Raw genomic sequence first — 26,627 nt, forward strand, 5'->3', positions numbered from 1 at the left:
GTCTAAATCAGTAAACTGTATATGAATAGTGTAAAAGTGCTCTTTAGCATTTCAAATTGGTTATTTTAGTTTTGATAAAACAATTTGAAATGCATTTGCATGAAATGCATGCACAGAAAAAGGATTACCTAAAAAACCAGAGGTAAGAGGGAGATAATAAACAGAATGACAGGAAAGTTACAAGGAAACTAGATATAGAGACATCGATTTCTTAATTTACCGACACTCACAGCATAAGTTGAATTGTAACCAACAAATTTGACATATTTACAGAAAACGTGGTGGTACAAAGAGAATGATGTTTACTGACACACTATTTAGACAAGATGTCAGGCTTCAGCATCCAATTGGGGTAAAATTGTCGTGAAATACGATAGCAGCTATGTATTATATGGTATACATACAATGGATGCAATTACTTGGGAGTCACATTTGCCACCATCGTTGCCTGGATGACACATATTTAAATAATAGGCTGTTTCTCCATTAAAGTTTTTGGATTCATTGTAATTATTACACGAGCTTTGAATATAATTAATCAAGGAGAAAAAAAGAGGGTTATTCCACAATTTGAAAATATTTAGAACACATGTTATTATTTGAGTCTCATAAGAGAGAGAGAGTGATTCATAGAGTAATTTACATTCGACTTTATTTTTTGAAATGAGGTAAGTATTAGGTATTAACACTAGCTTACGTAGATCACCTGGATAAAATACACTCGTTCTTTCCTCGCAAATCACGAAAGAATATCAAGCAGCACCATAAATATATAATAAAAGGGCTCCATTGTCATCTTACGTCATACTTTATCGTGCCTAAATTTCTTACTCTCCAAATTTAAATATTGGAATCCAAAGCTTCCTCCGCACATCTCCAAAAAGACTCAAAAGATATGACACAGAGATTTAGAAACAAGCAAAAGCGTATACAATTTTACATATTATTTCCTATTGATGACAAAGTCTAGCATTACATGATCGCAATTACATGCTGAAGAATTTATGGTTAAATCCATCTAAAAGCGGGAATTCAATTCCTCATGTTGAGAAAACACCAAAAGCCTGGGGTATCACGTGTAGAAAAATTTAAGCAGAGATAACATCCATTGCATGAACGCTAGTACTCAGTTCTCTAAGTTCTAATATGTAGTATTTTGCTTTGATAGAAGATTCTTTTGAGAAGCCGTTGTATCACTGAAAAGTTTAAATCTCGTTTGAGTTTCCTTTTTTTTGGGCTCCATGTACTTTATTTACTGTACTACCTTAAATTTTGAGGCATTTCTTAGGGCTTCTGAACTCATTAACGGTATGCAAATCAGGGTAGCTTTTAAACCGTTGTACAAACCCTTACCGCCGTAATACCACATGTAAATTACATAACAAAGTAATATGCTCAATGGCCAGATCAAGTAATATGTCAGAAGGGGGGGGACATTTTTTAATTTTGTAGCCAATAACCGCAGCGCCACGGAAGCCAGTCTCTACCCTATCTCTTCATTGAGCGTCACGATTTACGAAGTACTCTGCCTGAAAATAATGGCAAAATGACAATACACATTCTTAGATTTACGAAATAACCCTCTCCATTCATGGTTACTTTTTGCTCCTAAAAAAGAAAAAAAGAAATAAAAATGTAATAGCTTCAAATAAATCAGTTTGACGACCCGCGAATCAAATTTTGTGGTAGGAATAATCAACCTAAGGATGGAGGGTACAGAAGGAAATTTAAATAGGGACTAATTTGGATTTTAACAGAACAGATGAACAAATAAAGCTATTCTTGTACTCGCAGAGAAGAGGCTACAGAAAGACCAACAGACCTATATTGCATTCATTGACCTAGAGATAGCTTTCGACAGCGTGGACTGCAATACGATTCTATATACCCTAAGGTAAAATGGAATGAACTAAAACGGCAGAAGGTTGGTGCAGGTTCTAAACAAATCCCGGCGGCAGTGATGAGATGTGGTGCAAGCAGGTAAGAAGTTAAAATAAAGAAAGGAACAGGGCAGTCGTGCTCAATACCGACCTTGATATTTAGTGTATAAATTGAGAAGGACATAAATGAGATCGCGGCAAAACCAAGAGGTGGCATACAAATTCACGGAGAAATGTCATGTATGCTGTAATTTGCGGACGACATAGCCCAGCTTTCATAGAAGAAATATGACCTAGCAAGTTTACGAGGAGAAGGAGATGAAAAAGTACAACCTCAAGACAAACGATATTAAAACTAAGGTAATTTACAATAACACAATCTAAGCGAGAAAGATAATATGCAAGTAAGACTGGAAGGGTACTGGAAAAGTGAAAGTCTTCTAAGCATCAGAATTACTATTGTTGGAAGAGGCAATTAGGATAGCAAAATGGGGATGGCGAAGGAGGGTTTCTATTACAAGTAATAACTACCAAAAGCAAATAGTAGAGTAGTAGTAGAGTAGTAATAGTAGAGTATATAGTATATAAGGAAGCGATTCGGTGTACGTTTCTATGGATGTGAGACTTGGATGATATGATCAGCAGAGAAAAGAAGAATAGAAGCGATGGAATGGTTCTACTGAAGAATGATAAAATGGATAGGCAGGGTAACAAATTGAGTATTTCGACGAGTTGTTTAAGAGGGAAAAAGAGGGTAGCTTATGGTGGAAACTTTCATGAAGAAACTTTTGGATACACAGTATACTCTGGTACGAAGGCTTACTGAAGTATAAAATTGAAGAAAATATAAAGAAGAATTATAATGGAGGGCCAAGAATGACTTATTAGAAGCCATTATTGGAAATTGTCAATGCTAGAAGCTATGAGGTAAAGGAGAGATTGGAAGAGAATTGGATAGTTTGGAGGATTTGACACACAGCAATCCTTGAAATGAAAACCCGTGAGGACGAGGAAGAAAAGCAAAATGGTAGCAGGTTACCCTGATGTATCGATGCCCATCACATTACGGAGGGAAAAGTGAACGGGATTGTTCAATTTAAAATGGGAAACTAGATTGAAATACAAGATGCTAGGTAAGCGTGGAATTGGTACGAGTTTTTCGGCACTATAGGTTACCGCAACGATTTATCTATTTTCCGACACTGATACACTCATGGGTCATTCGCTTTGGGGTCAGATCGATATTTGGGTAGTTAGTGCTACTAAGTCTTAACGGATATAGATCTTACCAATGCATAGCTTTTCATTGATACACAGTTTATTTCATTGCAAACGAAAAAATAAATCTTGTTTTATTTTTAAATAAAAATATTCGAGTAAATGAGTACGATTTCGGTAAGTTGCGTATCATGCGATGGAAGAAGGAGTTCTTGAATATATCGGTTACGTTGTTTCTCTTATTTTATCCCAGTTTTGAATCTGCCAATATAATTTCGGATGATAGTAGTTGCTCGGTGTTCGAAGAAAACTCGAGTGTGCTGTCCCTTTCTAAAAGCTTAATTCTGGCCTGCTCATGTCGTGTATCAAGTGGTTCCCAGCATAACTCTTCCAACATACCCGTTATGCTTATTTTCTTCCCATAAATTTTGTTAAAAAATCAAGGGAAATTTCTCATAAACCTTAACAATTCTAGTATTAACGTTTTCTGCCATGGATCCCCAATGCCAAATATTTCAAGAGTAGCCGGAAACGGTTTAATACCTCTCTCAAGCTTTTTCATTACATTTTCCTAACCACACCTAGGTAAAGCTAGTTTCTTCAATGCTGACCCGCATACGTAACTCACATATTACCTCATTCTTTGTAGTTACATCCAACAGTCATATTTCTGAAAAAATGTTCTTTCTTTGCGGGGCAGTTGCTTTGAATATTGGTAAAAGTCTAAGTTATTATTCTATACAGATAAAAAAGTTTTAGTGGTCAAAATATTTTAGGTCCTCTCATATTTTAATATATTTTTTTCTTTTACCAACAATTTACTACAGAATTTTGGAATACTTGACGTAACTGCCTGACGGCCAGTTTTTCTAATACTGGCTGCTGATATCAACTAATGGTAGAGCACGCATAAACCGTGTGAATTTCCGCAGTGATGCCCACATGAAGTTGTTGACGATGGTTTTTACATTCACACACTTATAAGCGGTTTAAGGCAAATCATGTCAGTCAAGTACTTCTCAAAATATCTATATATGATCTCAGAAGAGACCTGCGCTCATTCACATTAAATTTTTGCATACATAATTTCTAAGGAAGAGAGTTATTGAGAACATAAAATCGCAGTAAGAGTATACCTATTCAGGCATGGAATAAATTTTTATTTAATTTAACTGTTACATGCGCTGTAGCATAAGTGTAGTCGAATAAGTAACATCTTAAAACAAGTAGATAATTAAACTAAACAGAATATAAAACACTCATATCAGAACATTAAATTGTTCTGAAATAAACAGCGTTAATTACTATAAATATACACCATGTCAAAGAATTATAGACGCGACCTACGACCGGTGTGCCCAAAATGTTAGCTAAAATGTTGACCCAGTTTATAATTAGACCAGAGTGAAAGTTAAATGAACTGCAGCAGTGTTTAGTTGATGGTAATATAGAGTTAAAATATTATGATAACATTGAAATCTTGATGCACTTGGCATTGAAGTAATTAGAAATAATAGAAAAAAATTGTCCTTGAGAAAAATATAAAGGAAACATATCTCTGAATGTGAATCTCTTGCTACACTGCCCACACTGCAATATTTGCCTTATGAGCAGTGAAGTTTCTATACAATCCAACGGGTCATTGAAAAATGTTGAAATTAGAATTAATATCTGTGGTAGACGCATCATGCAAGGCCTTTTATAACGTACACATTTGAAGTTGGCACACAAATTTAACTCAAGAAAACAGTATAAAAAGTAGGATTTCATGAAATAGAAAACCTAGGACTAAGCCTACATATCTTTCTGAGTCTTGAAATGTATAATGCTATTTCAAAAATGTTCCATTCACTTAAACCAATCTCCTCGTCTTCATAAATAATAGCTTTATCTTTGTTTTCTGTCAAACTGCGGTACATCTGTACTTCCAGGTGACATTCCCATTCAAGCACAGCAGGACTGAAGGAACTCGACTAAAAAATACCATGTGATGAAAAAGAAGACGGAAAGAATCATCCATTCTTTAATCCCCGACGCGCTCAAGCCCGGCAGACTCCGGACGGGACAGATCGTAAAAATGAGCGCGATACAATAACAATGGACCGACAACTGTCCTTGGAAGCCAAGGAAGAAAAATAAAAGAATGGCAGGGAAATAGCGACTCCTTAAATGGCATATTCACCTCTCTTTTTTAACAGCCATCCTCTCGGGAGCCTTTAAGGCATCTTTCCCAATCCGAAAGACATTGCGGTAGGTAGAGGAAGCAAATGGGGAGTATATTTCTCGTCCGTGCCGTTGGATATCTTCGCCGTCCAAAAAGGATGCAAGGAGTCACGTACGTCTCTTGGATTTACGATGATGAGAGCGCACCGAAGCAGTGCGGCGTGAGTTCCAACTAACCGTTCCGAAACAACGCCACCGCATTTGCCCTCTGCAGAGCAACCGGGGCTGTAGGAGATGGCGGGAGAGGGGGTAGAGTTAAGGGAGAAGTCGACGATGGGACGGGGAGAGAGATAGCACCTCGCCATTGTTGCGTAAGCTTGGGCACAAATAATCATAAAGCTCAGTAATGGCTTGCACGTGTAATAAGAGTTTGACCGTAACGTTTGCGTTTTACTGCAGGGGAAAAGGGGTGATAAAAGAATTGCGGTCTTGTGGCTGATATTCATTTTATACACCGTCTGAATCGACGAGGTTCATAAGCCAACAACATGTTTTGGGGGAGTGGATGGGCCAGGCTAACATTTGGTATTCTTTGCAACGATTCTCACGAATCTCGAAACATTTTTGTTCTAATTAGCACCTAGGTCTGAGCGCTTACTGAATAAACCTCACACATAGAATTTGATTGAACATAAACTTTAAATAGGATAACTTGCGGAAATACATACGGTGATTCATAAAAAACAGGTATCCTAAACATTTTAATTTCTTAAATCAATATTATCTGATGCGATATGAATGCCTAAGTAAAACGTCTCCAATGGTACAAAAAAGGATCAAGCACAGCACTGATTGAGCGTTAAACATGAAGAATACTGATAATGTATTCAGAGTTTTAATGCATCGAGAAAAGCAGTAAGTCATAGTAATGAGGTCACAGGGAAAAAAACAATACTTCTTGCTATTCCAAGGAAGCGACTTTAGTGGTCGAGTTTCCATGAAAGTGGTTTTAATGTTTTATTTCCAGGAACAAAAATTATTTTTTGTTGTCAAACGACATCACAATGGACAGTTATAATGTTTCTAAGATGCCGTTTACGACCTTTCAATCGTCGTTAGATTTGATAAATCAATAAATCACATATTCCGTTGGACATATGTTAAGTTACCACCTGAGGCAATGAGAATAGAATGGGTTGACGGGGATATAACTCGGGAAACAATGCAAAAAAATTATTTTATTCTTAGACCCTTTTGACACTATATAGAGGCAAAGCCCTGACCTGGAGATTGATACCGGAGCAACCATAGTCATTCAAAGGGAATGGGCGCGAGGTAGGTATGCGGACGAGGGGAGATATCCGTGCGGGAGATGGGGGCGAGCAAAGGAATGGAACAGACAAGGAGCGAGAGCCGACGTGGAGGAGTGAAGGAATGAAATAGGGGGGATGAAGGGTAAAAGAAAGAAGTTTCCACCCCATTCAGTCACCCAGTGAGACAAGTGGCTCCTTCGGTGGAGCTCCGATCGAATCACCTCACCTGCCTACGTCGCTATCTACCTCTTTCTCTCTAGAGAAGACAGAAAAGAAAGAATGTATGAGAAATAGAATTTTGCCGGAGGAAAGGGAGAAAGAGAGGTAGATAAGTAGCACGGGTAGGCAAAGGGAAGAAAGAGACAAAGGCGAATACGTGAGTTTCCATGGAGAGCACGGAGACGAGAATGCAAGAAGACACTGAAAAAAATGGGGATGGACGTGTGACGCTCTTCAAAGATCTCATTCTTTTTACTATCTTCATCTCCCTTTCTTTATCTCTTCCTTCTCTTTGCTCCGCGCATTCGTCACGAGGGAAAGAGCCTAAAGAAGACGGATTCCCATCCTAAGGAAGGGAAAAAACTGAGGAAGGAGCAAGAAAAACGTTGTCGGGAGAGGATAGGGGCCGGAGCCACAAGTCGGGCGTTAATCAGCGCAGACTCATCTCAATCCCACGGCCTTCTTCTCTCGAGGAGGGATACGGGAGTGCAGTTCCTTCGTAACGCTACGTGCTATCTTCATGCCCTCTTCTGTCCCCCCATTCCCTCTCCTTCCTATTCCCAGTCCTTCTCCTTCCTTCCATAGAAAGGCCTTAATGGGCTCGCGGTAACAATGTCGGGACATGGTATCCAAGGGTGGCATCGCCGTCCTCCTCCCGGAGAAGTAAAACCCTTTGGCTGTCCACTTCCAGGAAGGCACGCGATGGTTGCTGGAGACAACGGTGGGGAAGATGGCACTATGGCGCTCCGGAGTGATGCGACGGATCGGGTCAACGAGGAGCGGGGAAGTGGTGGAACATCGGAAGGTGGTGGACGAGGGAGTGAGAAATTCAGCCGTAGTAAGAATCGTATAAATATGGCGGAAAAAATGAAGACAGCCATAAATAAAATAGATAAAGCGAAAGAATTTGGTATTTTGGGCAGCTTTGATTATCGCTGAAATCTTTCTATTTAGTATAAAGCGATGGATAAACCTTCTTATTTACTTGTTTAGCAGAGTAAATCGACAAACGATGTACTGTATAACCTTGTCCTAATAAAATTAGAATACAGTGAGGTTAAATTTTTCCGCTAAATTAACTAGAAAGCAAAGAAACTCAAGAAGAAAAAAATTAGGAAATTAATTAGTACACATCTTACCCCTGATGATTCAAATAAAGTGGAATCTAAGGGTACATGTGAACATAAATTGATTATCTGTTCCTCCTCTCCATTCAATCACAACTGATTCTTAAGAAGTTCAGCTGTGGTCCATTATTTCATACAGGTATGGTAGCTAAGAAAAATCATAGAAGAGTATTCCTCTGATTTGGAATGATATTTACAACAGAATAACATACAATAACATCTGTATCTAAAGTAATACCAGATTTCATTTAGAATATTATATTCACATTTGTACACACATAACCCAGAAAGTGCGTCAAAATCGTTAAGGAAGAGTACAAGAATGTATTCGCATTACAACATTATTAATTACGAAGCCAAGTCACACATCAAACGTTAGATTAAATAATAGCACTGCTAATGAGATAGCATTCATGGTGCTATGGAAATAACTTCTCATGAAAGGATACAATCATGGCCGACAGCAACACTACGGCGTATTAAATGATTATGTTCAGAATCAGTCCTGATCCACTTTCCTTTATATTTGGTGATTAAGTACCTAATATCATTGAGTAGTTATTTTCATATTCAACCTGGAAACGAGATGAACAAACGAATTCTTAATGTCTAAGATAAAAGCATTATAGTACCTTGTGATTCAAAGGATCAAGAATCAAATGAAAACTCATCGCAATGTAACCCATCCCATTAATTCAAGAAAGAAGGAATTACCATGATATACTTACGTTAGGTTTATTCCCAAAAATTCATTCGGAGACCAGAAGACGGCTCTTCCAAGAGCAAAAGATGGGAGGAAAGTAAAGGAAAGGCATAAGAAAGACTAGAAGGGAGAGACAAGGAAGACATGAGCGAACAAGGAAGAACAAAGGGTGGAAGATAAAGGAATTAAGTTAAGATCTACTCGACACAGGAACTATCTCGCTATTTTGTCTTTCAACGCACATGAGGCGGGCGTCTCGCGTCGAGGTTGAGGGTTGTCCGTTCTGAACTGGAATGGACCGGTGTACCGCCTCTTCATTGCCTCAAAGGGGCAAGTTTTTAAGGGTTACGCGTCTGTTCCACAAGCGTAGGGAGTAAAGGTTCCCATAAAGTGAAGGTGAGAGCGTCTCATACGCGTTTTCCTGGAGGTGAAGTATGGGCAGGGAAGGAACTAAAACGTAGAGGAGAGGGATTTACATCACGAATTGCAGTAAGAGAAGACGATAGCAGGTTAAAGTGCAGATGAGAAGAAGGCATCAAAAGAGGGCATTTTAGAGCCATTTGTGAGAAATTTCTCTCGCGGAGGGTCCAAGCAGGGATTTCGATCTGTCTACTGCATCTCATCATTTTGACGCAAGAAAAGAAAGAAACGAATTTGTTAAAATGATAAATTTATAATCCTGCAATTGTGAGACTGCAGGAAATAACATACATCAAACCAATTTTTTTGTCAAACAGGGAAATCTCCAGAGTCTGTATTCACAAAAGAGCCTGAGTACTGAGTTTATGGCTACTGACGAAGTCAACGATATTGCCTAAATGTTTAAAAAATGTTGGTGTATCCTTTGAATTTCTTAGCCATACTTAACCAGTCGCGTTTATTTGAGCGTCACCGCACTTCAGGGTTTTTCTGCATGCGTGCACATAAAGCCCCATATATCGGCGAAAATTATCCTTAAACAGATTATATTTCTTAACCCCAAGGATTTAAATACACGAAAGTAAGGCCGTGAGTAAAGCATAATTTAATCGGCAACGTTCCAGCTCAATAACCCATGTTGCAACCCAAGTAAGTGCAAGGCCCCAAGGTAAAGGAGGAAAAATAAGCAAAAAAATGTGTTTAGGGACAAGGTGAATATGGGTGTTGGGAAGGATATGACGAAGAAAGAGTTCAAAAGGTCTTGGAGAAACAACGAAGTGTGTGTGCGTGCGCACGCAAGTGTTATGGCGGGCTAGGCTTCTTCTGGCGACCAACACCTTCCCTCCAACTATTTATACCCCCTTCTTCCCCATCTCGTCCATTACAAGCCACTTTTTACGTGCCACTCACCGCTTGACCTTAGTGGGAGTTAGAGAGAGGTGATTTTTTTTACTCAACCAAAAACATCTTTTAAGGAAAAAGCAAAATCATCGCCGATTTTTGAACCCCCCCATAATTTAACGTCTTACGATTATGTCACGGTGGATGCCCGAGAAATGATCAATGCCCTCGCCGATCGAACCAACATTCCTTGAGCCACTCGGAAGCGATGAAATGTAAGATAGTAAGTATCATCCAAATTTAAATTTGTAAAACTTCTAAAAATTGAGCTTTTTGTTATCAATTAAATTATCGTAATTTATCAGCGAAAAAGAAATAACGGATGCTTTAAACGTCGGCTGGTACTTGTTGCTCCTACTTCAACACTTACTTCACACTTGGTGATAGTGAGCATCACGCGCTGACCTGTTCCTTACAATTCTTCAGCGCAAATAATCATGAGATTGCTTCAGCAGTCGAGTAAAATGGAGTTTCCTGATTCCACTTGTGTTCTTTCTTAAAAGCTAGAAGCAAAGCATTTAGGAAACCCCATAGACGGATAACCCAACCATTTAAGATAGGTGCTAACTAAACTCACACCACACTGCCTTTCTTGCAGAGTCATGTCTCACTAGCCCCTACCTCGTCCGGAATGCTCATCTATCCACCCACCCTCCTTCTGTTTTAATTCCGTTTTCCTCGCCTCATTCTCACACCCATTCGAGGAAGCCTTGTTGCCCCCGGGATGCACCATGGAAGGGGAAAGAGTCAGAGGAGAGCCAGGGATAAACGCCGACTCATAGCAACGACGACCCTCTCCACCTTATAGTTTCTCTCTCATTCTTGGTGGCCAAGGAACGAGGTGGATGGCCCTAGCCGTCGAGGCTTCACGGAAGAGACCGCATTTGCGGGAGGGGAAGACGGGGATCTGGCTATGACCACTAAAGAAACGCTACGCTCCCGAATCTCCTGGTGCATCCTATTAAAATACCCAAGCAATAATTTTCATGGTAATTACGGTTTCTGCTACGCTTGGCCGAGATTTAATGATAAGGTGTGGCAGGCAGTGTGATAATGAAAAAAATGGTGTGTATAATGGATCTGTGGGTTACTTAATTAACACTTTCACAAAATACGCATTTAAATAAATTAACACGATCCAAATCCCAATTTTTCCCATGGCATAAAGTATTGATTTGATTAGTACTCCAAGGAGCATAATTTTGATTTTGTTGCCTTTTATTTGAATTTCAAATAATCCATATCCTCGCGCGTGAATATAGTATGATCGTCAAATGCAGTGAATATGCCTTGGGTGTTTGCGATATAATTTTTATCTCATCTGAGAAGAGACTGATTGCAAGTAAATCAATTTTTTTTAAGTCAAGAAATTCAGAGAAACGTTTACGAACATAGTGGACCTGCAACAGCATTGAAATCTAAGAATCCTACGGATTTTTACTTTGCTGATGTTTTCGAAATTAAATTACAAGTTTTCCATGATATTTATACTTTATTTATTAACATGATTGGAATTTTATTTTCTTGTGCCATATATTTCATGGCAATCACTCAAGCGCGTAGTGTGAGTGCATACGATTTATAGTATGTGGCCTCGTATATATCCGCACACAAGATAAAATTACTAAGTCCACCAATTATTTCGCCTGTATGAGATCTTTAATATAATATTCTTTTGAGCTATAGAGAAAAGGATTGTAAAATAATATACCATGCTAGAGTTTCATCTCCTTCTTAATAAGAATAAATTATTTGTTAATGATAGTAGACAGAGTGGCCAGTTATCCTTATGGCCTTAACGTTATTACTCACTGGAGAATCAAGAGTTCAAATCCTTTCAATGTTTTCGGCCACATCCAACTGAACCCAAGCTATGTGATATTTCGGAACCCTGAAGTATCTCGAAGGCCACAGGTGGCACGAGGACAGGATCTGAACTCATATTCTGAATGATGAGAAACGTTCACACGCCATAGGTAAACCATGATTCTCGTTTAATTGACACTTCATTCTCAAAACAACCAAAGGGTTACTTGACATGCTTTTCCTAAGGGTCAACTTCTTTTGTTAAAATAGTCTTTTACTTGAGTATCAACATGCAGCAGGAGTGTAAGCGAAGATAAGTATGAAAATTGCACCTAAAAACCTAACACTGGCAGCATTCTAAAAGATCCATGATTTCGAAATTTAAATTATAGACAAATAATTTGCGCTCGCTTGTAATACATTTTGCACACAACTTGATGTTTAAGGCAATCTGCCCAATGTTCAGCACACAAAAAAATCATGATGGCATCCTAACACATATTTTTTGGCATCATAAACTGGTGGATAATGCAGAAGGAATTAACGCGTCATATGGCTCACCTGCGTGGTAGTAATTGTATAAATCACAAAAAATGATGCAATGGAACAATTTGGAGGATTTAGCGGTAATTTTTCATTGCAGACGGTTCCATAAATATATGAGCCCGCTTGCACTTAATGACCTACTAAGAATCGTGTTTAGCACCAGAATTCTATCGTGTCCTCTATAAATGTGGCGTTATTCACGTTCTCACTTGCGTGAAAGACGTATCTTCTGGCAGTGTAAGAGCACCTTTGGAGAAACGATATCAAAACTCGACTCGTGTAAGCCGTTTAATAAACCATCTCCCCATGCTCTTCATCAGCTCTTCGGATGTCAGCCTAGCCACCAGCGAACGGGCGGGCATGCCTTAAAAAGCCTTCTCTTTCTCTTATGCATGCAGAGATTCAGCGATATCCTCGCGGCTACCGTGTGAGAGAGGTGGAGTGAGCGAGATAAAGAAAAAGAGGGAGAAATGGTGCAAGAGAGATCGCGCGCTTCCTGCTTCCCATTTGCCGCATACTGAACGCCCGTACACCGGGCACGCACGCGAACAAATCTCTCCCATGTACTCGTTTATTATGAACGCGAATATTTACTCCTCTCGCCCCAGACACCGGATCCATAATCATTCACGCTCTGCCCAGAAGATAGCGTCACATCCGTAGAAGTACAGGAGAGGAGAGATCTTTTAGCGTAGCGCCTTCGGGCCGACATTTCAACGCGTGCGGTCCGCGAATTGGCCATCGGCTTGTCTTCTTAAGAGGAGCTTGAATATTCTCCGACAGAAAACCTTCGCCCCCGACCCTCACCGCCATGGCGGTGAGGGGCGGTGGGAGGGTGCAAAAAATGAGAGAATAATGTCCGTTCTCACCAATCCCCTCTTTCCATCTTGTACCGGAGTCTTTTACGAGTGGTGTGCCGCAAGAATGCCCTCCGCGGGTTATGCCTTCGAGAGATGGGACGCCGGAATGGAACGACGGGAGGGGAGGGGGTGGCAGGACGGCAGGGGTGACCGGTGGGGGGGGGAAGGAGAGGTGGAGGAGTAGGCACCATTGAGGTAGGCACGGTGAAGCTGCCCCAAGGGCCTCCTCCGAGGAAGGAGAGAAATTTCTCTCCCTTTGACGTGACACGGGGATCTCTAACCGCATTAGCTTTAAGCATGTCTCATGAGGGCGCATGCGGCACACACTCACACCCTGGAACATGCACTGGGAGAAAAAGTCATTTAATTTGCCATGGTGCCCGAGAGGTGAACTGTGACCGATGACCCCGCAGGGCCGGAGGATTACTCCTAGGTGCTGCAGTGCCCTCCGCACCCTCTAGACCACCGCCGCGCCCACCCGGTGGACCACTCCCTCACAGCAATCATCCCGCACCCCCCTAGCAACCTTAGCGACCTACCATACCTCCCCCCCCGCCCGCCCTTAGACCTCCCGCTCCCGCGTTTCTCTTCCTAGGCGAACGTTTCCGTCGCTCTTTTTTTTAACACTTTTAAAGCATCGGAAAGTGTCAAGAGAGATATCGATGGGCATTATCTGGGGACATTAACGCTCGTTCAGTCTGCAGTAAAGTCGTTTTTGCGCGCAAGCGTCAAGAGGATTGCTTCAGGCCCTTTCTGAGTCGTAAGAAATTCAAAACTTCCCGCAGGCATCTACCCATCGACAATTTTTCCGCTTGCAATATTTCTCGCAGGTATGCACATATCTCAAGAAATGCTTGCTAAATGTAGAATGCAATAAGAACGGGAGTTTTGCTGCAAATGACGCCGCAAATCCTTTCATGACCTGCCAATATGATTTAGTCACAGCAGAAACATAGATTAAAATGAATAAATTTAGGAAATGAAATATGGTTACACATTGTAAATATTTGGAATTTATACTAAATGATAAAAACCCACGAATCAAATCAACCCTTCATAAATATGTATCCAAAAATTAAAAGGTCTCATTAATCATAAATTATATATTATTAAATGCTTGATAAACCTTATTACATTATTATTCGAAATAATAGCTAGTGTATTATTGTCAGAAGTTGTTTTTCCTTTGGGCTTGAGTTTACCGGTGATCTTTGTGATTTAATGAAGAAGTGTAATGAGCTTATATTGAATAAATTATTCAGTTTATTTTCTCAAACTGTAAGTAGAATAATTAAGGGAAAAATTCTTAATTTATCAGACGGAATAAAACAGTACTGAATGGGGAAATTGAACCCAAAACCTCACTGTAGAACGCCTTTCTGGTAACATAAGGTAATAAGAGTACGTTACGTTGAAAAAAGTATTCCTTGTTCAATTAATTGGAAGTGAGAAGGATGAATTAATAATTTTTTACAATGAAGCAAATTTTTTTATTGGAGCAATTATTACAAGTACTTTTTCCTAATTAAAAAAGAGTAAAATTTAACATACAGCACCCTTGACAGTTTTCTGCCAACGAATTGAAGCTTAAGCAGTTATGAATCCTAAGCTGCAATAAAATATGCTTTCCCATACACGAAATTACCTATTTGAGACATCTATTTCACGGAACCTCGCCCACATTAAGTAAATATTGCAGCCAAGAGATGAAAAAGGAGGAAAATTAAGACGAAGAAAAGTTAAGGCTACGGAAATAATTTGAGGGATCAAAACACTAATTTATGTGGTAAAGCATCACAATTTACATTCAAGCAATAATGATAACCTCATCACTGAACCTACTTGGAAAGAAAACTAAAATTTAAAATGATGTCCAAGCAATAATAAAACTGAGACATCATCTCTTGAGATTTATTAAAAAATGCTTACATTAGCTACATGGCTCTCTAACAGATGACTCCCAGCGTCCGCTAAACTGCTCCAAACAAACAACATCCGCTGCCACCAAAGATCTCAGAATCTATGATGACGACGCTTTTTAATATGACGAAGATAAATAAAACCTTTGACGAAGAAATAACACAGAAGTTCAAAGATGAAGCATCAACGATAAAGTACTCTCTAGATAAGAAGTTACCTATCCTTATACCTTATTCCTCCAATCTCTCCGCACCGATTATTCTTCTCGGTCTGGAAGTCCAAGGGTTCGACTTATTTATACGCCAGTGGTCGATGAACCTACAACGAAAAGAACCTTGTCCTTATAAAAGCGACACCTATATCGACGCATTATAAGCATGAGAGGTTTGCGTGCATTGGGTCACTCCCCCTCATCACCGTCATGTCTCCGTTGAGTTCTCATTTGTATTCAAGGCACGTAGGTACTATCCTTAACACGCGTCTGGAGGCCATAGCCTTATGTCACACTATTCCCCACAGCTCCCCCCTCCCCTGCCTCCCTTAAATAGCTTTCGAAAGAGATAAAGGAGTGGAAATATAAGAACGCACGCTGGATACCGTAGTTAGGGGCTGACTGCCGACAGCCCATCAACCTCCCCGTTTTTGATTATTCAAGAGATCCTTTAGATTTTTACAATCGCCACCTTCCGAATTTGATGGATTCCTGTGGAGGAGGCGAATAATTCAAGAAACAGTTGATTTTGGCTAGACTGGATGTCAAATTTTGTGAGGGTAAACAAAGTGCAAGAAAGAGAAGGGAACACAACATATGCACAAAGCACTGGGAATTGAACGGAATGTCGTAGAGTCAATGTCGACATTTGTGAGTAAAAAAAATATGCCATGAGTTTTTTTTTCAGCAATTGGAACAAGTAGATTCTTGATTATTTTCTCATGAAGTTTAAGAAATTTCCGATATTTCGAGAAGAACAGTTTTTATTCAATCAATACGTAAATTTTACCAACCATACCAATTATTACAGCCTTGGATTTAACACTCGTTTGACGCATTCGGTTATGTGGGTATAATCGAATCGAAGAGGTATACTTTTGCCCCTCCATCGGCTCAAAAGTTTTCAACGAACCGAGCCACTACACTCATGCATCATAATCCTGGTATGAGTATATCCAACATATGGCCACAACGTTTAGCCAGCGTTGCCCTTGATATGCTCGATTGCTTGATATGCTCGGGGGTGGCTGTAAAACGATCTAATAATGTGGAGGCTTTTTAACTGTTACCTTACTTACCACAAGGTGCGTTTGAAATATAGGTATTTCGCAAATATAAATTAACATTCAGCTTCTAAAATGGCTAATTAAATGTCTTGTAGGAATATGTTTCGAGATTTATGTGATAATGCATAATTACAAGGCAAAACGGACAAGAAATTACATTCTGTTTGGTTTTTGATCTTGCTTTAGTGTCTCACGGATTTATGAAATCACGAAAGTGATACAAGGAAAAAAGTAAATGGGATTATCGTAAGAACTCAAGGCAAAATCAACTGGACTCAAGAAATCAATGAAAATGACACAAATTCAGGATCAACGTTCTTTAATCACTGCCTGAAAAAAGTAATTTTATTGATCATTGCCATTGATACACTATTGAATGTAACCAAACTTTTCAGAAATGAGCATTATCCGATATTAATGCGATTGCTACGTTAGTAAAAATACTGAAAAAATCAAGATTTTAAATATCACTTTACTGGCAGTAATTATAAATTTATCTCTGTTGGAGAAGCCAAGGAAAGTGGAATAGCTACGGAAGGGGGTCTATTAGCAAGCATATTATAAGCCAATTTTCAGGAGATTCTGCGGATTATGCAAAGTATCATTCCCCACAAATACACTACATGAGTAACATTAATACGTATTCCGACTTTCTGTCTTCAAACTATACTTTTTACCCTGGACAAACTCTTATTCCCAGCGAATACGGACAATTTCATCGTGAATGATTAACGCTAAATCGAACTCAAAGAAACTGCGGGAGATGCCGCAACAGTAACTTTAAACGGAGCCATCCGCTAATATGCATTTCAATGCAACACTTCAGAGTGCAAAAATCATTCGCCAAATCATCCCGGTCAAGGCGAATGATTTTTGCACTCGGAAATTGTTGAACTAAATCGAACCACGGTCTACACCAAGTCGTTCGAGCATTTAATAATCCGCTATCAGAATGAACTCAAAATTGACCATAAGAATTGATGTGATACTTTAGCTATATATATTCTAATTTAAAATTTGGTAAACTACCTAATCAGCCGTCCAATTCCTTCCTCTTCCTTCATACGTATTTCACGTAAACACACTGCAGCAAAGAAATATCACGAAATATCGCGAATATTTATTCGGGAAATCAAATGGATGCATGGAGGCCACGGCAATATCAATGGAGACCTCCATAGAAGCCACCACTCAAATCAAGCTTCTACTTTCTCTTTTAATACACATGGCGTTGTTCAGTGAACATGTCTAATCATCATTTCGTCTTGGTCCGACGGATGGCACACCTCAAAAATCGAACCGAAACACGTGCCCCGAGGGCAATTTAGACAAGAACGGGGTCTTCCCGAGCACGTATGGTGTTGGATTGCGGGAAGATTAAAGCAAATCCTAAAGTGGGTGATGGAAAGATGCGAAAAGAGGCATCAAAGGGATACGAGGAAGAAGGAGCGTAGAACCCGACGGAGGTTTGCCTCCCGTTTTCGACATGCAAGTCCTCGCCACTCTCTCACATCAAAGTCTGCTGCTCCCCTCTCGGGCTCGGACCGTGGCACTTATCCTTTTCCATCCTCTGAGCCCCCTAGCCTATAAAACAAGGCTTCATTAAAATTCATAAATGTAAATCGAGATTTCGAGGAGAGGGAAAGGCAAGAGCGAAACGTCCCCTTCTGCTTTTAAAACGCATCGTTCAGTTTCTAGTTCCCTTTCATTTCTTATTCAAAATCTTATTTCTTAATATTGTTTTCCTACGAAATATTCACTACACAATTTAATCTCATATAATATTTTTCCTTCTTTCCGTACATTACTCCTGACCCCGAATTCATACTATATCCAATAAGTAACCATGTACTTGTTTCATGAGTCATTACACTTTATGCTCATAATGTTCGCGTTCGTTTCTTGGTGGTATTTTATTTAAAACAATGAGTCAAATAATTGGATTTGATAAAGCTAACTGGAATAGGTAAACTTCAATCAAATCTCTTCAAATTCCATCATACTAGCAAATTATATTCTTTTTGTCAAAAATATCTTTTTTCTACTGATATGAAATGCTCTTAACCTCAAGGTTCATTTCATTAAATTTCCTTAAATGTGTTGCAACATTGATGATCATAAAAAAAGAGTCTGATATGTATTTATGCACCTATTTAGGAGTTTATAAAAAGCTCCTCATAAAATAATTAATTACCTTAATGCTATCTTTTCGAGCGTTTTCTCTAGTTTTCCTCATGTATGTGCTGTTGGAAAACTCGATACGCGAAGAAAAATGTTCCCAATATTTTCCCAAAATTCAAGATATGCTAAAAATGGCGAAATATTTTAAATGTAAATGCTTCATAGGTAGTGATGAAGCCATGAATCTCCTTGTAATAATTTATTCCGCTATTACTTGCATGACCTTTGATAGCTATTTTTTTCAAAATGATTAAACGAGAGAGAATACAGGCATGGTTTCAGCTTAGTGAGTCATTCATTAAAAAACCATCCATAACTGTTCCAAATTTAAATTATAGTAGTGATTAAAGGATTAGTAAACCCCAAACACCAATTAATGGATTGAAATCAATTTTCTAAGCTGCACATTTAGAAGGGGTGCATCATATATTTTGAATGCGTTCAGCTATTTATCGAGAAATTACTGATAGAGATAATTTATTAAGTTTACTTATAGTAAATTCCTTCATGTAAGTGGAGGCTGCATACATTTTACATGCATTTTTCATTGTTAATCCCAGGCTTTAGCTGGAATTCGATGATAATAAGATAACTTCCGAGGCCGTCTTCGCATGGATCAACAGTTGCAATTGAAGGACGCATGCCATCGTACACGCATGCAATTTTTTGTGTTATTATAAAAATAGTATTTAGAAAACGCATGAGATCAAAAATTGTAGCCAATTGCTTCTCGTTATTTGGCAGCAATTCAGAAGGGGAAACAAGTTGTATACTGCGGTCACGACGTCGTCGGTTTTACTTATCAAGTACTCGTATTAAACAAATTAGGATGGAGGAAAAACTACCTTCTTTCTAAGAAATCAAAGCCATAATAATTCGTGGTAAACGTAATGTTAAATTATTGGTGACTTTCTCTGAAACTCTGGTGAGTCTTAATCCCTCAACCTTTCTTTTACTAGGTTCTCAAAATGAAAGCGCATTTTTCCCCGCATTTTGATTCATCTCATTATAAATCTTGCGACCCCAGGTGACCTCCTGAAATCCAGTAGCAACGAAATTCATGGCTCGCAGAGGCACGAAGGACTTATACACGTATAGGAACCACGTACGCGATTCCTTTTATCTCCACGGGGAAGGAATATATAAAAAAACATAGCAAGCAAGGGAAGGGGAAGATATATAATGAAGCTTGCAAAATGTTGCTGAAAGATAAACAGAAAGATTCAAGTCCTATAATAAAAGTTGAATATTACCTAACAACATGCGAATAACTCAATAATAAGGAGCATAACAATCGTAAAGTGAATAAACAGGAGCAACTTGAATGATATGGATTAAATGAGAGATATAAACAATTGAAAACACAAAGCATCATATAATACAGTTGGATTTTACAAGCACATTAAGCTATGGATCTAGTAACCATTTTTCTATCATAGATGTATTTTTAATGACATAAAAACTGTTTCTTGGATGTATTTTAAAGAAGTATTACATATAACTGAGGGCAATGACAATATAAAGTCCCTGATTAGGATTTTGACTTGATTTTAAGTTGGGCCTGTAAAACTGTCACTCCTTATAAATCGACCAGAAGGAATTTTTCTCTGTAGCATTAGACATTCCGCATTTTAGCCCAACAGTAACCAGGAATAATACTATTGATGTCGGCAGGAGATTTTCTGTACTTCGCCCAACATAAAATTCACCAATCGGATTGAAGAGGTCAATGCCTTTACCGTATCACTTATGGTTTCTCAGAAAGAGTCACAGCGGGAGAAAACTACACAACTTGGGCAAAGCTGAAGGTGTGACCCGGATTTGAATTGATAAACGCTGTACCCATTGGGATACCACGACACTCGTTGCTCTGTATGTAATAGGAATGGTTTCCTGGTGAAAAAACAGGACTAGTTTCCGTCATGCACTAAATTTCGAAGATTAAAATCTTGAATATGGCTCTTCGAATTTCTAACCGACATACTTATCATTACATTAGAATAATGAGCCATTTCTGCTGAATTCCTCATAGCTATGGATATGATTTATCACATAGTTTCACTAGATCACCTTTCACAGCCTGATTCAATTTTCTAACGTTGTCTCTGCATAAGAATTCAATGACATTGCGCTGAATGCTTCCACTGTATGTTCTTAGTTTGTGTAATCCTTGAAAATTGGAGTGTGGTGAGATATGTTTAAAGGTCATTTAATTTGTATGCAATTCACTCTAACCTCATTATTAAAGTAATGAAGTAATGTATTAACACTGTTAACGAGTAAATTTCCAAAAATAAGCTTATTAAGGCTATTCATTGCTAAGGTAAAATTATAATAATACTGGTAGTAACCGTTCACAGTTCAAGCAATTTCTTCTCTTCGAAAACTGGACTAATTAAAACCAAAGAAAAGCCATCTCAGTCACGCGGTGTACTCTTCTACTTACATTGCGCTATAATTGTCTCTTAAACTGCCAAAAACTTGAATCGCCGAAAAATATTCTTCAAATATATCACACCGCATTATGTCCTAACCAAATCTTGAATAAAATGTACGCAAGTTTAGGCATTTGCACACCGAAAATTAGCGAAAATATAAGAATTGTTAATCTGGTTCATAGCTTTTACTCTTTATTCCACAATGCGTTTTCGTCACTAACGAATTGATATTCTCATAAAGGGGAAAAATATCATGCAACAACTCACTCAGCGCTCAATCTTAAACAAATCTCTAATTAAAGAAACCCAGGCGTTAGTACCCTGAAAATAAGCTAAAATACAAATTATATACTTAAGGTTTATCCTCGCCCTCACCTTAAACCGTTAACACGAAAAGTGAGGAGCACAGAGAGTAGCTAGCTGGGTGGATGACGAAGGGATGGAAGGAGGAAATGATTGCGTGACGAGAAAGAAAGGAATACAAAGAAAGAGGATGTGAGAGGGCCTGCGAAGGAGTAGGGAAACATCAAGACGGGTGGTGGGAGAGAGGAGGGAAGAGGGGAGGGGAAAAGAGAGCCCCGCGGGCCATGGAAGGCGCCGACCGGGAGCTTTCGTCCTGCCCACATGTTCGGCCACAAATCTCCGGACCACCCCCTTCCTCTCCCTTCATCCATTCCCGCACCCTTCCCTCTCTCCCAGTTCCCAACTCCCCCGCGGCTCGGATGCCCCAACGGTGGCTTATGGCATGGGGGAGCGGCTGTGGAGATGGAGGGGGTGGGGAGCGAGAGGCATGATGAAGGGGAGTGAAGCGTGGAAGCACGTGGGGAAGTGGGGGTTGACATGGCACGGGGGGTGAGTGAGTTAGAGGGGTGGTGGGGTGGGAGGGAGGAATGGGGTGAAGGCGAGAGAGATAGAGGGAGGAACTTAAGCACTGGAATGAGAGTCGAATATAAAAATGGAGGCGGAAAGATTTTTTGAGACTCAGATGCTTGTTGAGTTGTGCTGTAAAATAAAAATGCCAGATGAAGGAGGGGGGAGGGACAGGGAGAGAAAGTCAGGAAAAATGTATGGGTGAGTCTAATGCAGCGAAGTTGTGGGTGAGAGGTATTTCTTACTCCATGCGTCCTTACGCCTGCGAAGGAAAAATGTAAATATAGTTTTCGGGCTGTACAGCGAAGAAGTTTGATTTAACCTCCAATTTTTTCGGCAGCAAAAATATCATTCCTTCTCCTTTGAAATGAATACGCGTAGGTCATATGGCTTGAGGAAAATTATGTCGCATTTACGAATAAAAGCAATTAGTATTCGTGTAAATGGAGAAAGGAGTCTCACAACAAACTGAGGGTTTGCAAAAATAAATATACGTAGAGAAATGGATAAATCTAAATAACAAATTCTCCCTAAAAATCAATTTCATTACTACAGACTAATAACCGGTTAGCCACGTTACTTGATTTAGGTTGGTAGTTCACAAAATGTTGGAAAAATTGGCAGTAATATTGTACCGTAAGAACGAAGGAAATACGTATTGTAGCAAGTGCTTTTTGAAATTAGGTAGCTATTATTATCTGCACCTAACTATTAATAAATAGACGCTCAAAAACTTTAAACCAACCGTGCAAATTTATGAATCATTTTCGAATGTAATGAGCGGTTGTTATTTTTGTGATAAAATTATCATGTGTCAATTATAATAATAAAGGAGAACTCGTAAAACAGGCCTGTGACATTATAAGGTGGTGGCTCATTAAACATCTCGGATACTTTCGCTGTCGAATGGTAACGGCAAGTACCATCGATAAATTTAAGTCATAATCGCCAGGTTGAACCCTCAAAAAGTCATCGCGCGCGCCTTGGCTGCGGCGTTTTGAATGAGCGGATCAACAGCGGATGTCTGCCGCCCGGAGCACGAGAGCTAGTGGAGTGAGGAATGGTGTCCGGGAAGGAGAAATGGACCTGCGGTTCGTCTCCTCGGAAAAAAGGCAGGCGGGGGACGTCGATGCGGAGGGGTGCGGTGGGATGAGGGAGCGAAATAGACGCGGAGAGCACAGGGAGGGAAATGTGAGTTATTTGGCTTCATCCCAATGGTGACCCGGCACCCCCTCTCATCTCTTAAAGACGCCGCCCTCAAAGACTCACGCACACCAGCACGCATACACGCACGTCCGTGCTCTTCTTTCCTGCCGCCACAGACCCTTGCGCTACAAAGTATCCTCCTCCGTCTGCCCCTGCTCACTCCCCACTCCCACATCTCTCCTCCGCTTCCCTCAATCCTGAAATCTCTACGAGAATCTCAGTCCTCTCGTGTCCCCCACCCTACGAACTAGACAGGCGCATCACCCTCCTCCCATGCACCCGCCACGGCCGCTTAAATGTTTTGGCTACCTATTTGGTACGGAAGCTGCGTTTCCGAAGAGAATTACGATCATCTCTCGGAGTCACGTACTCTTACCTGGAAAGTCTGAACTCAACCATTTCGCTCTCCAGTGTCTTAGCCTCCCTTTCTCCTGCTCACCTTTCCCTCTCTGTGACTCAAAGTTGCCTCAGCAGACAAATTTTTGCGCTTTGGAAAAATTCCAGGATAAACATTAGTTAAAAGCATAATGCTGCACCATACAGAAAAATTAGTTCATGATTTACGCTGATGACTAAGTTTTTGGGCTCCATTACTGTCAACTAATTTAATATTAAGAGTACTCTTCTCCTCTTAAGAAGTTAATGCCTATTAAATTTTTGTAGTCTATTCACATGGAGCTACTATATAATCATTTTGGTCAGGTCAACCACTGCTTTTTGTGAAAATCATATTGAAACTCAAGGTTAAACTTGAATTAAACAATAGTTATTTCATAATAAGAAGTAGACAGCTCATTAACTATCTCATATTTCCATTATTCTCACTTTCCTCTCTCTGATTTTCAAAAGAGGTATAAATGATACAACAATTTGGGAATTAATATAGCATTTCGTCTTACTTGTTTTCTCATGCATGTCTTTTATTTAGATTTCGATTGTCTGTTAACCAGATTTCAAGTAACCTAATCTTGAAAATGTCTCATCTATATGTGCCACGAACATTTGACCTATAGATAATAAATTAAATGTTGTTATCAATAAATGTTCCAGAAAATCATTGAAAAATCTGGCATGAGATTTGCCAAAGTATCGAAAGTAACAACGTTATACCAAAGAAATAATTTTCTTCTCGTTACAATACGAGAATAAAAATGCCACATGACACGAGGCCTGTATACCACACACCCTTTTGATCAGTTATAGGTTGATAAAATTTCGAGGACCGGGAAAAATTTTAAGCATATAATATCCTAAGTATATGCAGTTAACAAAGAGGGACTCTTTTGTTACTTCAGAAATTATCTTCAAAATTTTTAATACTACCGCTATCCCACAAGGAAATGAGAGAAGATATTTGATCAAAAGTTGTGAAAATATATTTAACCAATGAGATAAAATATTTTGCCCTATCGCATGAAGACGTACTTCTATGCTGGAGTTGCTATTTGTGTGTTTCTGATTAAACTTATCATGGAATGGCTTTTGATGCCTCATAAAATTTATCGCTCTTCGAATAATTACGAACAACAGAGCAATAGTCTTGTAATAATACAGATACAATCATAGATTTTTGTAATGGAGTTCAGTCTGATCGCTTATAAGAATGCGTCCCAAAACATCTTGCATCCTCACATCAATTCTTAAATTAGGGTACTAAAAGGAAACGAACCTCATCACTTATGAACTTCTCCGAGCCATATTATGACAAAGTCCTCCTGGACTTCTTCGGTGGGAAATGTTATTCCGTTCGCTCTGTTGGCCACGTGAGAAAAACCTTCAAAGATTTAAATACAGAAACGGCATTCAAATACCAGCCTTAGGGGCAACGTATCAATAAAATCGAGTAAAGGGCAGTAAATATCTTCATTCATTCAGAGAGGGAAGAGAGCGACAACCTTGTGGAATTAACCATTTCTCCAGAGTCAGACTGGGAATGCGTGGGACAGGTCTCTCTCTCTCCCTCTCTCTCACTCGCTCTCTTTCGGAAAGCCCGTTTACTACGGAGACACCGGAAAGGCCAAACGACTCCTTCGAAAATGCGAGTCGGGATGGAGAGGCATAAAAAACGGGAAGGGGCATAAATGCATGGCGTGACGCGTTTAAAACCGAGAAGGAGATGAAGGACAAGGGAGAGCCAAAAAAAGGGTAAGGTGTGTGGGGGAACTAGGATTCGGGGAGAGGAGAGAGAGGGATGAGGATGAAATGACCCGCAAGTGGGCTTTCGTGCGTATGTTTTTAGTTTTCAGTCGGGGAAATTGTGAGCATGCCAATCGTAATGGTTTTGCTCCAACGGTTCATTCTCCTCCCTACACCACCCCCACATCAATGCGCCACGGAAGAAAATTGGAAAATGTTGCCAAAAGATTTCTGGGGGGGGGGGGAGTAAGAGATTTTCCATTTCTCTGTGTCTTCTTCTTTCTTTTTCTTTGTACTAAATGTTTCTTCATGGCCGTTCTAGTTGCGTTCAGCGAGACAATAACCTCGACAAGATTTGACAGCTTATATTGTGACGCATGCATGTTTTCACGTACAGGAAATAAGAGATAGGCAGTGATGAGCCGTCCACGGAAGACGAGTGGTTTTAAAATAGTTTTCTGTTAACGAGAATGTTATGGCACACTAATGAGTAATTGGATTTATAATATTTAAACGAAAAGCTAGCATTTTATATCGAGGATGCTGAAGTGTCATTATTCTGTTGAAAAGTTCATACAAAGTACCTCCAACTGAACCTTATACTAACTTTAAAGAACACTTTTAGGAAGAATTTTAAAAATCATTAGGCAAGCCATCACTATTGACACGGTTATCCTTACTGCATGATTTATCTGAATTGATTTAATATACGCTAATGATATGTGTAAGCTTAATTAAGGCTTAGGAATAGAATAGTGTTTAGTGTGCCACGACTAACAAAAGCCTACCCTTATCAGGTAGAACAGTTCTGATACATTACAGATTATTATTCAGAGAACTCTTTGAATCCCTTTACCAGCTGAAAAACGTTATTCGGTCTTTCATTTTTCAAACCGAGTTATGCGATTTACCTCCTAAAAACAATGTGCTACCATCGGCATGCTGGTTAGAGAAAAAATTGAAATAGCATATGCCAAAAATTATGGATAGCATAAACATCAGTAGACACTGATAAGAAATACTAAGTAATCATTATCACCATAAAGGGAAAATATTGATAGCTTTATGCAAAAAATCTCTCAGTGGAGCTATTTAATAAATCATATGCAGGCAAAAAAGAAGCCGGATTTGATGATCTACGTGTGAGCAGAGGGATTGCTGACATAATCAAAAGGGTGCGTATTACAGAAAATGAGAAAAAGAGAGCATATCAGAAAAAGCCAGGAAAATAAAGTGTCGTGTTGTTGGAAGTTAAAAGTTTCAAAACGACTGACTTAGTAAAATGTATTCTTAAGATGATTCTGCGCTTTCGGAAGACAGTTGAGTGCTGTTTATCTCTCATAGAGAAAGAGTTATTTTGTGATGGAAAGAATTATTTTGTCACGCCACGTAAAATAAAGCAAGGGCTCAAGGTGCACATGTACATGTCTAATACGTGTGCAT

This window comes from Hetaerina americana, unplaced genomic scaffold, assembly GCF_022747635.1.
Source record: "Hetaerina americana unplaced genomic scaffold, ioHetAmer1.1.p SCAF_2, whole genome shotgun sequence".
Taxonomy (NCBI): domain Eukaryota; kingdom Metazoa; phylum Arthropoda; class Insecta; order Odonata; family Calopterygidae; genus Hetaerina; species Hetaerina americana.